Here is a 15648-nt window from a genome sequence, read left to right on the forward strand (position 1 = left end):
ATCAAACCTCCAGAGACTTCCAGCCAAGCAATCCCCTGTTTTGGCCCCACCTTCTTCCCCACTTCCAGGGATACCCAATGCTGCCAACTTCTGAGCCTGCTGGAGGTCAGCAGCTGCCAACTGGACTGCGATTCATCAGTCCCCACTTCAGGCTTATCACTTAGCCTTCTTTGATTTGCTAAGTCACGTTCTTCTGATTCACCCATTTTCTGGCTTCCAATATTCTATGTTGTAGCTGCATCCCCTGTCCCTTGTAGTAGTAGGTCTTATTCCTTTTTGTTGTTGTTTTTAAAATTAGCTAACTGTTAGATGAATAGGGTTCACAGAGGAACAGAAAATGAACGTGTTCAATCACCCATCTCTATTAGGAAGTTGAAATGTCAAAACATTTAAAATGTAAATAGGAGAAAAGATAAATTTGGGCAAAGATATGGGTGAGAAAATGGGAAACAGTCATTCCTTGTTTGACCCACTAACAAAACAATAACCCAAAATCAGATGCGATAACATCTACGAGTTTGTTTGCTGCCAAATGCGTTATATCAGGCAATCATGAAGCTGCTCTGGAATGGGCGGAGAAAGCAAAGGGAATAAATTTCTTTCCAAGATATTTCCAACCTCACCTAGTGATAAGCTGTGGTGATTGTGCTACTTTGGATGGAGGATAAGAGCAATTGCGAGCTCTTAAATAACACGTATGTCTAAAAAATGTTGTTTTAAATTAAGTGTTTGAGTATGGTATTGAAAAACGGCCCCTAGCCTCACTTTAGCCTAAGTTCCCGGGTAGTGAAGACAGTTGGCAGCACGTTCAGGGCCAGAATCCTCATGAGTGGTGGGACAGGGGGTCAAGGATACACTCACTACAGTCAGCACTTTGCATCATCAAGGCAGGCCCTGGCCAAAGGGAGTAGCAGGTATTGCCATCAAGGCCGAGCCAAGCCTTCACTGGATCAAGGAGAAGGAATGATCTTGACAATATGCCTAGTATGGATTCATGTAGTGCGTTATTTCACTGAAAATTTCTAGCTCTCATCTTACATACAACAAATGAAGTGCCCAGAGAGGTTAAGTAATATACTCACGGTAGCTAGTCAGTGGTTGAATTGGGTATCCTGTCTGATTTGATCTAGTGCTTTGCAACTTTCCACATAAAAATCATCATGAATCTGAACAGGAACAGGGGCTTTTCCTATGGTTTTCCAGGCAGCAAGGCGAGGGGCCTTTGGACACAGCTTTTCTCCATCTGGGTACAGTGCACTGGGTCTGCCTTTGGCAACATGGTCTAGACAGTAGAGTGTGTCTCTGGCACATGAGTTCTCTTTATTAGGCAGTGCACTTGGCTTCCCTCACATGCAGGACCCACTGACTTCTGGATTTCAACTCTTCTCCCTAGGGATGATCAGACACTCACTATCCTATAATGTTAGGAGGAATAGACCCAAACTACGAAATGTAGCGACATTTCCTGGCTCTTGGCACTCTACACTTTGTGTTGCTGTTGTGGTAATTGAGGAATGGGTGTATCTATTTCATATCAGGGGCCTCAAACAATTGAGATCAGATGGATGGTAAAAGTAGGGGATCTTTTCCTTCCTGGGTTTAGAATTTTTTTTTTTTATCATTTTGAACTACTTTGAATCCAATATTCTTCCACAAAGCTCGCTGGGTTAGGTTTTCTAAGGAAAAGCAAATAAAAGTCATCTTAAGTACTGGAAGACTTAACAAAGTCTTTGAAAGAAAATGCCCGTGGACATATGAATTGTCATCTCAGGCATTCATCCAGGCCTTGTTAAGAGTACAAGAATTGAGAATGGCTTCAGGTCTTCTGTAACACAACTCAGGGGCTACAAGGTCAGGCAAGGCTCCAGAAAAGAGGACAACCAAGCAGCCACTGACACTAGCAACACAGGCTGAAGTGCACTGGCCCAGCCAGTAAAGGACACAAGGCCTGAGAGCATCCCCTCCCAGGCCCTTCAGTGCAGATAACAGCCTGACACAGCTCCTCTCTGTCTCTGCTTCTTTCTGATGGTCTTTCTCATCTGCTTCCACTTCCAAATAATTTACTTCATTTTTAACTATATTAAACAGAAAATTGTTTAAACAATTTTAAACAGAAAATTGTTTAAACAATTTTAAACAGAAAATTGTTTCTCTGCCTATAACACTTCTGACACCAAGTGTGTGTGTGTGTGTGCGTGCCTGTGTGTGTTTTCTCACCAACATCCAATTCTCCATCTCTCTCCAGACACCAACAGGGAGTCCTACAATTTAATTCAATTCTGACATTAACTACCAAGAATTAATGCAGACCCCAGAAATCAAAGACTCGGTGCCACAAGACTGCCCCCAACTTCAGGTGCCGATCACAAGTAATGGGTCCCCAGCTCATCCATGCTTCTGTCTGACTTGGCTACTAATAGAGAATTTTTGTAATAAGCACTAATAGAACTCAGGGAAATACTTGACTTAACTATTTTTTTATAACGGTTACTATAAATGATACAAAAGAACAACCAGATGGGGAGGGTCACAGAGCAAGGTCAAGCACAGGCATTTCTGTGCCTATAAAGCTGGAGTGCACCACCCTCCCTCCCAGCATGGCGGTGCATCATCAACCTGGATGCCCCTTGAAACCCTTTCTTTAGGGTTATTATGGAGCTTCTTTTACATAGACATGATTGAGTAAATCATTGGCCCCATGGTGATTAACTCAATCATCTCAGCCCTTCTCCTTTGCTTGGAGGTCAGGAGTGAGGCTGAAATTTCCAACCCTTTAATCACATAGTTGGTTCCTGGGGTGACTAGTTCTCAATCTTTAAGATGCACCTCATTAGAACAAAAGTTGCTTCTGTCACCCAGAATTACAAGGATTTTAGGAATTCTGTGTCAGGAAATGGGGACAGAGACTATGTATATATTTCTTATTATGTCATAGTAATTATTTTATTTTAATTTTATAAATTAAAAGTTATTAAATATAATTTTAAAATAGTAAAAATGTCCATATAGTTATTATCCAGAATTAGCAACTGTTAATATTTTATTATATTTGCTTTCAGAAATAAATATAACATTACAGACGTGGTGTCTTTCAATCAGAAATCCCCTGGGTTTTGTCTAATTCTTTCCCCAACTGGAAAACAGGTTAATAGTGGATTTCTTTTCACTCCATGTTTTACACCATAAACAATAAATACAATAGGATATAGAATATATGTGTTTATTATTTACATAAATAGTATCAAAGTATATCTTGCCTCTTCTTATTTTAAGTGACATTTTGGAGATCTAGCAATTTGATTTTCATATATTTATACATTTACGTACATACACATAACAGCATCACTTTTGGTTTCTATATAGTATTTCACTATATAAACAAGTTACATTTCATTTATTTCCTCATTAATGGACATTTAGATTGCTTTAATTTTTCTCTAATGTATAGTTGTTGCAATAAATATTCTTCTAACATCTACTTATGCATATATGCAATCATGTATCTACTATGAATTTGCAGAAGTGGAATTGTTAAGTCAAATGCTAAGCACATTTTCAATTTTGTTCTACCAAATTGCTCTCTAAAATGGGTGTCTCATTTGACATTCTCAGAGTAATACTTGGAAGTTTCATTGTTTTCGATACTTTGCCAAGACTTAGTTTTAGCAGATTAAAAAAAAAAAAATTCCCCATCAGATGGATGAATTTAGCATTTCTTGGTCTTTCCTTTTTTTTAATTCTCAAATTTTTCTGAAAACTAATCAGGTTGAATTTCTCTTGAACTGTTGATTGGCCATTTGAGTTTTATTTTCTGCTTTTTTCTTAATTTTTAGTATGTTTGCTCATTTGCACATTCAGCCAATATGTATAGATCATGTACCAGGGCCAGGCCCTCTTCTATGCATTATGAGTGCAGGTGGGTGGTGAACAAGATGGACAAACACTGCAGCTCCCTTAGAGCTTGTTTTCTGGAGAACTGGGAAAGGCAAGAAATAAACTAATAAAAGAACAAAGAAATTTCAAAAAGCATCTATGAGAATTTGAGACAATGAAAAAAATTAACATGAAATGTGATAGTAACAGAGAAGAAGCAGTGAATTCCAGTAGATGATCCACCAGGGAGTGGCTTTCTGAGGAGGATACGATTAAGTGGAGATTTGAATGACAAGAAGGAACCAGATACCTACAAGCTGAGAGTGGAGATGCCAGCAGAGGAAGCAGCAAGTGCAAATGCCCTGAGAACACAAATGTGATGTCTTCTAAGGGTAGAATGAAGCCCTCGGTAGTTGCATTCCGGAAAGAAAAAGGGAAGCAAGTAAGGCGTTATTTAAGAGCCCAGATGATGCAGGGACTTTTATTTCATGCCAAGACTTTGATGTTAATCTAAGAGCAATGTAAGCCTTTGGAGGAAGCAGAGGTGCATGATGTAGTCTGATTTACTTTTTAGAAATGTCCCTCCACCTGCTGGATAGAAAATGAATTGGAAGGAAGAATTAAAACAGTTAAGAGGCCATTGAAATGTTCCAGGATAGAGACGATGGAGGTTTGGATGAAGTTGTTAGCAGAGGAGAGGAGGAGAAATGGACAGATTTAGGATATACCTTGGAGAAAGAGGTTACAGTACTTTGTGATAGATTGATTGGAGAACGGAAGTGGAGAGAACCAGAATAATCAAAAATGGTTCCACCATCCACTCACTTGTTAAAGTCACAGAAGAAAAACCACAGTGTGTAAGAGAAGGCAGTTAGGGCTTCATTCATTAATTCATTAATTTCACACTGCTTCTATGGGCTGGATGATTCAAAGGGGTATCAGGCAATGCTTCTGTCATCAAGGAGCTTTCGATCTAATGGGGCAGGATGTGGTGAGTAGACAAGTAAATTTATTACAGGAATGTGTGTCAAAGTCCAAATGAAGTACAGAGACATATCTCTAAATTAAATGTTTTATCTGGGAATCACAGAATTGCAATTTGGTGTATACATACAGACCAAGTTGTCTTCAGTACCCAGGAAGAACAAAGAGAAAATTGGGGGTTTTATCAGAAAGAGAAATGTTACACACTGTTTCGAAGGAAAGCTCATTGGCACTAGGGAAGCTTTTGGGACCTGGCAAGCTCTGAATGGTAAGTGACGGTGGTAGGTAAAACTAGTCTTAGACTCATAACAGGTTGTTTCAGCAGCTACAAGGTAAAATTGGTCTTAGAGCTATAGATGGCTGTTTCAGCAGCTGGGACTGTGGAAAATAAAATTTTTGGATCAGCTGCTATGTGTCTTATGTGCTTTTAACTCCTGGCCCCTCAACTCTGATTTAGTTGAGTATGACAAGAATGGCCCAATTTGCATAATCAACTTCCACATGTGTTATAAGAGAAACATTCTAGGTGCTTCTGAATGCCCAGAGCTGGTGGAATTTGGAAAGGCAGAACATCATGCCATATAAGAAGCACCATCAAAATCATGGTGGAGACCAGGAGAATTAGGAGTAGATTTGAAGGACAGCCTATATACCAGTCTATCTCAAATAAAGTGTTACTAGAAAACCCTGAATAGGTATTTGACTCCAATAAGAACTCCATACACTGTGCGAATTTTATTTTTCTTCAAAATATTTTCTCTTTGTCATTTTCCTGTCAATTCTCATATGATTATTGCAAGATAATTCCTAATACAAGCACTGTGGTAGATTACTTGCCAAATTGTCCAATTTTTCACCCCTTCCTATATCCACACCACGTGAGCATGCAGCTTGCTATGATCTTTGTCCCCACAAAATTAATATATTGAAATTCTAACCCCTAAGGTGGTGGTATTAGGAGGGGAGGCCTTTGTGGAGGTAACTAGGGTGTGAGGGCAGAGCCCTCAGGGATGGGATTAGCGGCCTTCTAAAAACAGGTAAAGGGAGTTCAGTCAGGCTATAACCGCCTGAGGGGTTCTTCCTGCCCACTACATAAGGAAAGACCAGGCACTGTAGCCGAGAAAGAGTTGAATAAACAGGAGGCTGGCAATGCCACATGGGAGATGGAGTTTGTCCTCAAATCATCTTGTTCAAAATTCATAGGTTAGGGATTTTTCAAAGGCATTTTGGTGGAAGGGGTGGAGGTGGCCAGATAACAGGTGCTTACTGCTGATTCATTGTGGAGGAGGTGAAATCACAGGAGTTTGAAGTTGTCCTCCTGATGACTGAATGGCTTCTAGGGTAGAGCCATAGGAGCTGGGTTGGTGGTCCAGGTGGAACCACGATGTCAGACGTGCAAAAAACGTGGAAACATATCTCAAAAGGTCAATCCTCAGTAGCAGTGATATTCACAGGTGTAGTTACCAAAGATGCGTATCTTATAACCTCAGCAATATGGCTGATAATTGTTTATGTCTGCACCCTAGCAGGACTCAGGTTCCACTTCTTCCCCCAGTTTGATGGCTTCCCATTTGCTTTATAAAAACAAGGCCTATTATTATTTATACTACAGCCTAAATGTCTTCCAGATTTAGGTTGGCCCAATAGCCCAGGAATAATTAAGGGAAGGCAAGATAGGGGTTGGGTTAGCTTAACTTACTGTTATAATTTTCTCACTGATATGTTTTGCAAAGGCTGTTTTTACCTCCCTTTTACCATAGGAGGACATGGTGGAAGACAACCTCTCTGAACTAAAAGGTGGGCCTTTGGCAGACACTGAATCTTTTAGCACCTTGATCTTGGACTTCCCACCCTCCAGACCTGTGAGAAATAAATTTCTGTTGTTTATAAGCCACCTAGACTATAGTATTTTGCTATAACACCCACATACTAAGAAGCAGCACCTCCCATCAGAAGGTGGAGTCTATTTCTTCATCTTTTGAATTTTGGCAGGGCCATGAGACTAGTTTGAACCAATATAGTGTAAGGAAGGGGTGGTGTGCCAGGTCTAAGCCCAGGCCTTCAGAGAACTTGCATACGTTTTCTGTCTTTTGAAAGCCTGCCTTTGCAATGAGAACAAGTCTAGGTTAGCTTGCTGTCAGATGAGAGGCAGGCCATGAGAAATAGCAATAAAGTCATCCCAGCCAAGATCCTGGACATGTCAAAGAGCATAGCAACAATCAGTAAAGCTACCTGGCTGACCAGCAGCTGACCGAAATGAGTAAGTGAGACCCACCAGGCCTAGCTCAGCTCGGCAGAACCACCCAGTTGACCTGAAGACTCCAAAGAAATAATAAATGGTTGATGTTTTATGTTACTAAACATAAAAGTATCTTACTATGCAGCAATAACTAACTGAAGGATTTGGGAAAAATAAACAAAGTATTATGGGAACAAAATGGAAAATGAGAATAAAATGCTCTGTCATAAAGTCGAAAAGCCCTCTATTCCCAGCTCTATTGTTAACTGACTGATGCCCTTCAGCAATGTATGTAAGCTTTTGGATTTTGGTTTTCATATCTGTGATTTAAATAAGATAAGGGTATTTCTGACAAAGGATGGAAAAGTAAAAACATTTTTATTTCAATTCCCTCTTGAAACATATCGAAAAGAATAATAAACAGAGGAAGAAAATGTTCAAAGTATGCAATAGAGCTAAAACTTGTCCATGCAAAAATGTGCACACAGATGTATACTATTTATAATAGCGGAAAAATGGAAACAACTCAGATGCCCATCAAAAAATGAATAGATGAATAAAATGTGCTACATTCACACAATGGAGGATTATTTGGTAATAAAAATAAAGCACTGATACATGCTACAATGTAGATGATCCTTGAAAACATGCTAAGTGAAAAAAACCACACACACACACACACACACACACAAACATATTGTATGATTCCAGTTATACACAATGTCCAGAATAAGCAAAGATGCAGAGACAGTAAACTAGTGGTTGCCAGAAACCAGGGGAAAGAGAGAATGGGGAGTAATTGCCAACAGGTATAAGGTTTTGGGGGGTTAACAAAAACGTTCTGGAATTGGATAGCAGTGATGGCTGTACAACATGGTAAATATTCTTTAAAACACTGCTGAATTGTACATCTTAAAAGGGTGGATTTTATAATATGCAAATGATCTCAATTTCTTAAAATATACAAAAAAAGAAAGAAAAAGGGGCTACAACCTCAAATCATGGAAATATAGTTGTCCCAAAGTGAAATCTGCACAAAAATGGCCATGCCATTACCAGTCTTAAAGAGATATACAAGAACTCTGGTTGCAATGCTGAAAAGTGATCGTCAATTTCAAATGACAGCTTGGAATTGAGAAACATAGTTGTGAACCATGCCAATTTCTTGAAGGCCGTAAGCAGAGATATAAATTAAAGGCCCAAGGGAAAATCATACATATTAAGAGGATGTCGGAAAGAACCAATTTTATTAGAGCCAGACTGTCATAGAACATTCCTGATTTACTTCCCTACAAATTATGCAGCATATAGCTGTACTCATTCAAAATGCTTATTAATTAGGTACCAGATTGAACTTGTTGATAGTCATCACCAAATAAAAATAAGGGAAGGATATAATGTAAGTAAAATGTAGAGGAAGAAAATATGCTTATATAACAAGAGGAGTCCCATAGAAACTTATAGGTCCTCAAGTTTTCAAAGAAATGACATGCACCATGATGACTCCAAAAGAAAGAAAGAAAAATGAAAAAGCATCACCCCTTTTGGGGGATGGCATCAAACAAAAGATAAGAATTCAAACAACAACCTTGTAAGACAAAGTAGATGAAAAATCAACCTGCAGAGCCTAAGGAAAAAACAGAATGAAAATATAAAAGCATTCTGAGATAAAGGGGCCAATAGTAATAACAGGTATTGAAACTTCACTGTGGAAAGTGTAATCTGGATCATGATGGATAGGTTTGAAAAAAATCACACAAAACAAAAATGGAAAACAATTATAAAGGAACTGATAGTTACAGAAGACACACAAAGGGAACTATGTTTCGGTGGACTCTTGGTTTCCAATTGCTTCCGTGATAAATTATTACAAACTTAGCTTAATAGAATGTAAGTGAATTATCTTGTAGTGCTGGAGGCTGGACATCTGAAATGGCTTTCACTGGGTTAACATCAAGGAGGCAGCAGGGCTGCTTTCCTTCCAGAGGCTCCAGGGGGGAACAATTTCCTGCCTTTTCCGGCTTCTAGGAGCCGCCTGAATTGCTTGCCTGGGACCCTTTCAACTTCAAAGCCAGCAGTGTAGCATCTTCAGACTTCTCCCTGACCCTGCTCTCATCTCTTGTTTTTTCGTTTTTTAAGGACAGTGTGATTACACATCCTAGATTAATCTAAGACAATCTCACTATTTCAGAATCCTTAATTGCATCTACTAAGTCCCTTTTCCATGTAACATTACATATGCAGAAGTTTTAGGGATTAAGATGTGGCTATCTTTGGGGAGGGGGGCATCAGTCTACCACCCATGGACACTGATATGATTTGGCTGTGTCCCCACCCAAATCTCACCTTGAATTGTAATAATCCCCACATGTCAAGGGTGGGGGACAGGTGAAGATAATTAAATCACGGGGGCAGTTCCCCCTACTGTTCTCATGGTAGGGCATAAGCCTCAAAAGATCTGATGATTTTACAAATGGAGTTCCCCCGCAGAAGCTCTGTTGTCTGCCACCCTGTAAAACGTACCTTTGCCTTCCTCCATGATTTTGAGGCCTCCCCAGTCATATGGAACTGTAAGTCCATTAAACCTCTTTCCTTTATAAATTATCCAGTCTCAAGTATGTCTTTATCAGCAGCATGAAAATGAACTAATACAGACACCAACATATATCCTGGTGAAATTACAGAGGTTCAAGGATAAAAAGATCATAAGGGAATTATAGACAGAAAAAGGAAGTGATATACATGGGGAAAAAGTTAGCTTCTGTCTCCCTCAGGAAATAATAAGCACCAAAAGATTAGAGTAATATTTATAAACTACTGAGAAGAAAAAACTGTGACCAAGAATTTTGTACTCCCTAAATTTCCCTTCACATGTAAAGATAAAACAATTTTTTCAAGTATATAAGCTGTCATGCCTATGAGTTCTTTTTGGAAAAAAAAGAAATTCCTAAGGATTAAGTTCAGTCGATTTAGAGTTGAACAAACATGAAGAACTCAGGAATAGAACTTTAAATAAAATGATAGATAGTCAATCTTGAATGCATTTAAACGTGAAACTAAGATGAAATTGCTATTGACATTGTGATTGCCAAATAGATAACAAATATAAAATTTAAAAATGTTATCTCCTAAACTCTGGAGATAAAGGCATATTTTCTACACTTATTTTCTCATTTTTGAAAACAAAGAATCAATAGATACTGAAAAAGTTGGAAAAATATGGCTGATAATTGAGGAAAGTTCTAAAGATGTTCAAGCCAACTCTCTCAAGTGTTGATGTCAAATGCTTACTATTTTTAGTTCCACAGAATCTCCTATCTATTAAACAACAGATTCCTAAATCAGAAGGGGCTTGGCAAGAATACTAATAAACAACAGCCAAGTCACCACTATCCCATATATCAGTAGCCCTCTACGGATTACAAAATGCTTTGGTGCCCATGATTGAAGTTTGGATCTGGTGATACCTTGGTAATTATGCCTTACATCTTCCATTTGCCCTCAAGATAAAGGTCTTCTCTCTTCCTCTCTCATCCTTCTCTCCTCCCCAGAAGTCAGACCTATGCTGGCTGCATTGGTGGAACTGCTGTGCCCTCTGACTTTGTTTACTCTGAGTCAATTGGGATCCCCAAAAAATTGGAGGGAGAGAAGAGACAGAGTATCCTGGGCTGTCTCTGTCCCTCTACTGAATGTCACCATTCCTTGCAAGGCAGCCAGCTCTACATGAGTCTCTCCTTCTGTGTTCTGGGAACCACTCACTTCCTGCACCATTTTGCATGCAACCAACTTCACCCTCTATTGTGGTTCCCCATACCCACACTTTTGTAAACAACCCCTTTGTTAACAAAACTTGTTGGAATTATCCTATTGTGAGAATATCATTTGGTTTATGTTGGGACACTGATTAATACAGGTTTCTTATGTCCGTTTTAAATTGAGCTAGCCAGGGCTGAAATAAGTTATGTGATTCTAGACCCAAGAGTCATTCTTCTATGTTGTCTTGCTTCCTAGCCTAGGATTAAACTTGGTCCAGAGCTATCTACAAAAGAAATGGTTGGAGCACCTGTTCGTGATCCTTTGGCAGGAAAAAATTCTAATTAATCTCTGGGGTAAGGGGTTACATCTCTAACTAGTCTGGTTAAGTTAGAAATAAGCTTGCAATGAATTATACATCTAGCTTCAAAATTTTATTTTAAATCTAACTGACTGATAATACACAGTGGACCCTTGAACAACATGGGTTTTAACTGTGAAGATCCACTTATATCCACACTTTTTCGATGAAAGTTCTACTGAGCATGCCTGCCTCTTCTGCTTCCCCTTTCATCTCCTTCATATCTTCCTCCTCTGCCACCCCAGATAGAGCAAGACCTATTCCTCCTCTTCTTCTTCCTCTTTATCCTATTCAGTGTGAAGATGATGAGAATTAAGACCTTTATAATGGCCCAGTACCACTTAATGGATAGTAAATGTATTTTATTTTCCTTAGGATTTTTAAAATAACATTTTCCTTTCTCTAGCTTACTTCATTGTAAGACTACAGTAGAAAATACACATAACATAGAAAATACTTGTTAATCAACTGTTCATATTATTAGTAAGGCTTCTAAGCAACAGCAGGCTATTAGTAGTTAAGTTCTGAGGGAGTCTAAAGTCATACACAGGTTTTAGACTGTCCAGGGTGTCGGTTCTCCTAACCCCTGCTTTGTCCATGGGTTGGGAAGAATAAAAATTAGTTGTCTCTCCCATCAGTCCTTTCCTATGTCCTTTGCATTTAACGCTTTCTTGTAGCTCATCAGCAACAGCCTGGGTTCTTTCAACTTGCACCCTCATCTGAAGTCTACCCTCAGTTCCTAGGCATTCAATATGCCCATCACCCAGTTGCTGTGAAGGTTAGATACCAAATAGCTTCCAGCTGCTCTTTCCCCAGAGGGCTACTTTCAGTGTAGAAGGGATGTCTTGCCAGGAAAGTCATATCTTCCCTCTACACAACCAGGGACAAACTTACAACCAATGACTGAGTGATACGGGGACATAAATCTATGATAGGGCTTATGCTTTAGAGCTCCCCCCTCCTCCCCATCATGAGATCTCCCTGAGGCTAGACCTACCTGAGACCACATTTTTGCAATCCTTCCCTGTCCCCCTTAATCCCCTTGGGGGCTTACCCGGAAGAGTGCTTCCTCAGTACATCACACACACAGGGATCCCTGTCCTAGGCTCTGCTTTGAGCCTGGACTTCATGTGCTGTGATTTGATAGTCTCTGTACTAATTCCATCTTCCCTCCTTGTTTTTCGAACATTTAACATCTCTTATTGTGTGTGAGTCATTGCTTTTATGTAGCGAAGTATCAGGAAGCTGTGGGTAAGACTACTAGCACTCACTTTAATTATTTCTTTAGAAGCTATTCTGGGTCTGAAGATCATTACACCCAACTTCAAAAGTCTTGACTCATATTTCATCCAGTCGATTTCACAATTCAGCAAAAGTAGAAATAAAACAGAATTTCCATGCTTTCTCCAATAAGGATCTTTAAATAAATACCATATTCATAAAGGTCTCCCAAGATTCTATTGTACACAAATACCAAGTACAACTTGTAGTTATACTTAAAAAAGAGTAGTTGCATTTGAAAAAGAAGTTAACATCAACTCATAACTCTATCATGTCTATTCCTGAAAAGAGAAACAATACTTGAGAATAAGAAAATAAAACAGCTTTGGGAGGCTGAGGCAGGTGGATCACAAGGTCAAGAGATCGAGACCATCCTGGTCAACATTGTGAAACCCCGTCTCTCCTAAAAACACAAAAAATTTAGCTGGGCATGGTGGCGCATGTCTGTAATCCCAGCTACTCGGGAGGCTGAGGCAGGAGAATTGCCGGAACCCAGGAGGTGGAGGTTGCAGAGAGCCGAGATCGCATCATTGTACTCCAGCCTGGGTAACAAGAGAGAAACTCCGTCTCAAAAAAAGAAGAAAGAAGAAGAAAGAAAGAGAGAGAGAGAGAGAGAGAGAGAGAGAGAGAGAAGGGAAAAGAAAGAAAGAAAGAAAGAAAGAAAGAAAGAAAGAAAGAAAGAAAGAAAGAAAGAAAGAAAGAAAAAGAAAACAGAATTAGGTGGGTTAGTTAGTTTGTGTTATTAAAGTTAACTTTATGTGGCTCCCAAGATGAATCACTTATTCACCCTCTACTGTAACAGGAAAACTGATAAAAATTTATTATCTATGGTACTTACACAACTTATTTTAAAGAGGAGTTTAGGAACTAAGAAATGGTTTATCTTTAAACATTTTTTTAATTGTGGTGAGCTTTTGAGCTAACCATAAAACTGCTGTACAACAAAGACGCTCATTAAGATAACAACGGTAGGGTGAGAAAAGTGAAACTGTGAGCTGTATTCTCCCGATTATCTGTATATGTCTTTACCAAAATCTTCATGACAGCAAACCAACAGAACAGACAACAGGTGGTGCTGTTGCTATGTGTAATACCAGCAAAAGACAAGACGCATGGGGGAAAATATTTGCCAGAAAGAGCACAGGACAAAAACATACCCCTCACTTCTGAATTCTCCAAAAGATGGCAGTGTCATTTCTTTCTCTCTTGTCAGAGCTCCACCACTTATCATTGTCTTGTTGAACTGAAGTGCTCCATTTTTGTGTTCCAGGCCAAAGCTATGGCCAACATGGCATTTTCATATGAAGGTTGCAAGGATTCAATACATCTCTGATATTACTAAGCTGATCTGAAAAGACATCCACATGCAGAGAAGATAAATTTACTCACTGGAACAGAGGTCTTTAAAAATAGAGGATGTTCAAAAATTCCTCGGAATGCATCTGATTTCTGCAACATTTGGTAGAATTATCCCACAGTTATCTTTTGGGAAAGAAATGACAACTATTTGAGAATAGTTCTTGACGTTTGTTATATGGTCTGGCTCTGTGTCCCCACTCAAATCTCATCTTGAATTGTAATCCGAATTGCAATCCCCACATGTTGGAGGAGGGACCTCGTGGGAGGTGATTAGATCATGGAGGCAGTCCCCTCATGCTGTTTCCATGATAGTGAGTGAATTCTAGCAAGATATGACGGTTTTATAAGGGACTTTTTCTTCCTTTCACTCTGCACTTCTCTCTCCTGCCATCACAGGAAGAAGAACAAGTTTGCTTCTCCTTCTGCCATAATTGCAAGCTTCCTTACAATTAGGCCTCCCCAGCCATGTGGAACTGTGAGTCAATTAAATCTCTTTTCTTTATAAATTACCCAGTCTCGGGTATTTCTTCATAGCAGCGTGAGAACAGACTAATATTGTTTATAAAGTAAAAAAAAAAATTGCAATAAATTTTCATAAAATTCAAAATAGTTTTCAAAAGGAGCATTAGCTATGCTAAAGGAAAAAGCACCAATATGAATAGTTAATAAATATCAAATTCTCTCTAAAGTATTGCTTTAGGCGTGGAGAATTTATTTTTTTCTTTTTTATTTGTGATGAGATTTATCAACCTAGTGTTAGTTTAGTCAAATCAGACTTCATGGTTTGGAAAGACGTCCAGCTGTAAGAGGAAGTCACCTTGGGATTAAAATTTGACACAAATGATCAACCAAATTAAGAATATTTTACCATACTGGACATGCATTTTCAGACTGATTTGTGGAAACAATTTGCTTCTGAATCCAATGGTCACACAAGAAGATACTGGCCTCTTCAAACTAATCCATTAAGCATCTCCATTATTGCTACCCTTTGAAAAGTTGCAATCAAAGAAAAAGTTACCTTGTAGGGCAAAGTGAGAAATAAGAAGCAACAAAAATGATGCCTCAGCTGGGCATGGTGACTCACACCTCTAATCCCAGCTACTCTGGAGGCTGAGCAGGAAGATTGCTTGAAGTCAGAAGCTGAGACCAGTCTGGGTAACCCGGTGAGACGTCATCTCTAAAAAAAAAATTTTTTTTAATTTTAGTTAAAATTGGCATGATAGAGTGCAACTGTAGTCCCAGCTACTGGATAGGTTAAGGCAAAAGGATTGCTTGAGCCCAGGAGTTCAAGGCTGCAGTAAGCTATGATTGCACCACTGCACTCCAGACTGGGTGACACAGTGAGACTCTGTCTCTTACAAAAAATGTAAAAAAATAAAAACAATGCCTTATAAAGCTTATAAAGTTCTTTCTATGCACCTCATAGTCTAGGCAACCTTTTAAGATAGGCAAAATCACTAATAATGCCAGCGTACATTGATTGAGAACTTAAGGCACTTTTCCAGCACTTTAAACCCATTAAATCATTTAATCTTATCATGGCTGTAGGAGGCAGGTACTATTATTGTCCCATTTTTCCAACAAAAGACACTAAAATAGAGAAAAGTTAAGTTGCTTCCCAAGGATATACAACAAGTAAGCTAGCTGGAATTAAAACTCAGGTAGTTTGAAAAACTCACACAATCACTGCATCATCATTTTTAGAGGTAAAAATGGACATTAAAGTTTATATAGCAAGCTATTAAAGGTGGAACTGAATTTAGAACCAAGGTATTGATGATTTGTGGCCTGATGG

The 15648-nt window shown here is 39.0% G+C and overlaps 1 long non-coding RNA gene across 2 annotated transcripts in view; it reads right to left on the reverse strand.

The window, feature by feature from the left end:
- Positions 1–13470: 13470 nt before the first annotated feature.
- Positions 13471–15648, reverse strand: part of LOC118154047 (uncharacterized) — a 47040-nt gene continuing 44862 nt past the window's right edge. For both annotated transcript variants that reach the window (XR_004743972.3, XR_013536336.1), the window contains exons 4-5: positions 14872–15030; positions 13471–13839 (exon numbers count right to left, since the gene is read on the reverse strand). This is a non-coding gene — a long non-coding RNA (uncharacterized LOC118154047). The remainder of the gene's footprint in view (positions 13840–14871; positions 15031–15648) is intronic.

This window comes from Callithrix jacchus, chromosome 5, assembly GCF_049354715.1.
Source record: "Callithrix jacchus isolate 240 chromosome 5, calJac240_pri, whole genome shotgun sequence".
Lineage (NCBI taxonomy): Eukaryota > Metazoa > Chordata > Mammalia > Primates > Cebidae > Callithrix > Callithrix jacchus.